The sequence below is a fragment of the Impatiens glandulifera genome, chromosome 7 (assembly GCF_907164915.1).
Source record: "Impatiens glandulifera chromosome 7, dImpGla2.1, whole genome shotgun sequence".
Lineage (NCBI taxonomy): Eukaryota > Viridiplantae > Streptophyta > Magnoliopsida > Ericales > Balsaminaceae > Impatiens > Impatiens glandulifera.
In genome coordinates this window covers 25441129-25444220 of record NC_061868.1, presented here as the reverse complement: position 1 = coordinate 25444220, position 3092 = coordinate 25441129, and positions in this window count along the sequence as shown.

The window sequence follows — 3092 nt, the reverse complement described above, 5'->3', positions numbered from 1 at the left end:
TTCAAGGTATCTATGGAAGAACCGCCTAGTATATCAGACAGAGTAAACTGACCGGTTATTTAGTGCTTGCACCAAATAACCGCATCGGGACGAACAACTGATAACTGACCGGTTCGGAAATAGGTTATCTTAGATTATTTGAACTTCAAACAAAAGTGGAATAATTATCTATGTTTAAGCTTATCTGTTCTGAAACATTTCCTTTTCAAAGTAAACTGGTCACACCTAAAAAGACGTGAAGATTTGATATTTTTCATGGTCCAGGTCTATGACCAACACCCCTAGGCTGTAGACATGCTTATTTTATGCAAAACCTTTTACCCTCTAGATAATAGACATCATCATCTGTGATACCTGGATAATAGGGTTCTCTCTCTACTAGTATATAAGATGAACAAGCCTTAATCAAAACAATCACAAGTCATAACTCATTCCCTCACTAAGACAAAAATGTCTTAGTTTCCAAACATCTTCCAAGTGGACTTCAAATCTGCGAAGAGCACTGAACACTACGATGTGTTCAAAATGATCAAATCTCTTGAGGACACAGGTCTTCAATACTTCCTGGATGACAAGCATGTCATCTATCCAGAATCTGTTCTAGAGTTCCTGTACAACGCAAGGGTCTTCAAAGACACACCGCACTTTGACACCCATATCCAGTCAAAGGTGGGCGGTATAGTATTCGACTTCACGGAGAATGACTTTGGGAGATGCTTTGGCTTGCCAAAGCAAGGTTTAATAGACCTTAACGTTCCGGCCGATTTAAAGTCTGAGATCTCTCTAACTTTTGCCCGGTCTAACCAACCTGTCGATGACCATGGCACAAAGTCATTATTGAGGGTTGAATATCAGCTCCTCAATGACGTGATAGGTCGAAGCATCTTGGGAAGAGATGTGACGAATACCTACTGCACCGCCTCTTTCAACATGATGGCTGCCATAACAACCGGGACCCCGGTTAACTGGTCAAGAGTACTGTTTGACGTTCTAATCTGGATGATTAGCGTTCGAATAGTCGGCCTCGTTCTCCAGCTGAGCTGTCTGCTTCTTGAGCTTGGCGTACCGACCTGTCCAGGCGAAGGTCTGAATCAAGCTCAAGTTCTAAACAAGGAAGTAACCGACTCCTTCTATGAGCGGTTCGAGAAGGATTGGAAGAGGAGGAACCGCTGCAACAACCCCAACGGTGCAGTCACATCCAGCGGTTACTAAGTCACTCCTTCCTACACCCGGTCATTTTGCTTCACGCACCGGGTGTATCTTCACTCAACCTACCTATGATCGCTTCGGTTTTATCAATGTTTTCTTCGGCTTTATTTACGTTCTCTTCGGTTTTATCCATTTCTCTTTCGGTTTCCCTTGATTACTTTCCATTGTGTTGGTACATTAATGAAAAAGTAATATTTAATTGATGAGGTAACCCCCAACCACATAAGTAATCAATACCCAACTAACTTGGTTACTTTTCAACTAACACCTACCTCGGGCTCCGCAATCAGCCTCTTCCCAATGAACCTTGGAAACATAAAGATTATCTTCTCCAATGAGACAAAACTGTCATTCAATGCAAATACTTTCCCTCCAAAACCGAATATATATAAAGAGACATTTCCTAATGAAATTAACACATCTTAAACTCTATCTCTTTCTAGTAGCAAAGTTAGAATCATGCCGAGCAGAACTCTGGGAAATTTTTTGAGCATCAACTTCGACTCATGCATGGAACATTGGGACGGAGATCATGCAAAGGAGATCATGTTTGAATCTCTCATTGACACCGGCCTTCGAACCTTTCTCAAAGAATCCGGTCCCATACTCATTGAGGATGTCAAGACGTTCTTCAGAAGCGCTTGCATCAGAGGTAACTACATCGTCTCTACGGTGAGAGACCATACTTTCTGGCTTGATGAAGCCGAATTTGCCCACATGTTCAACTTGCCCACAGAAGGGTTTTCTGACTTTCCAACCTAGGTGGGAAGTGCGGCATATGATCACGCACTATTCTTCTCTGGAACCGTTGTTCCGGTGGAAAACTATGGGTTACAAACCCGCCTCGCTCATCACACCCAACTCCTTCTTGAGATTGTGACCCGGTCTATCATTTGTCAATCTCCAAATCAGCGGTAATCCAAGAACACATACAACATGATGACCCATATTGTTAGCAACACGACCATCAACTGGTAAACGGTCATCTTTCAAAACCTGAAATCCATGGTGCTAACCAAGAAAGGTCTCGGTTATGCCCCTCACATTAGTAAGCTTATTCTCAAATACCGACCAGAATTTGGACCGGGCACACCGCCATCTCCCTCAAACATTCTTGACATGGATGTGGTGGAAGAAAGGTTTTCTAAAGTGGTTATTACATAGGTTGTATCGTTTCATCTTATGTATGTCTATTTTCACACCGATCCACTTTTTGGTTTCTATTCTGTAATGTTCTTTCAATATAATTCTATTTTAAGTCTAAATGACCGAGTCATCTTAATATTTTGAATATCTATCTAAGTAACCGGTTAACATTGTCAAATAACCGCGCTCCTATCCGGTCTCAAAGAAAACCGCTTAAACTCAAAAGATTGCAAATAGTCTGCTTGTTCAAAATAACCGGTTAACTTTCGATAACCAAACTCTCCGGTTAAGTTAAGAAAACCGCAGCATCAAACGGTTTCAAAGGAGAGATTACGTCATCAAAGTCGAAATCAATAACTTTGGAGGGAAATTTCCCGCCCAAAACTCCCGCTCAAACTTCCCACCTCCTGGCTTACCGCCCATTGAATTACCGCCTTTTCAATTGCCGCTGTTTCGATTACCGCCTTTTGGCTTCCCGCCCACGGTTTGCCGCCTATTCGGCTTGGAGGGAAAACTCCCGCCAAATGTTGATGGGACGGTTGGGTTTCCAAACCGCACCTATAAAAGGGGTTCTTGGCCATTTCATTCCACTCTCACGCGAAACAGCTTTCTCTCTCTAAGCTCTCAAATTCTCTCAGCGGTTATTTACTCTCGTGTTTTTCAAACTCTCTCAATCATCTAAAATGGGGCGCAATTCGGCTTTGTTCAAACACATGACTCAGGTGGATTTCGAGGAA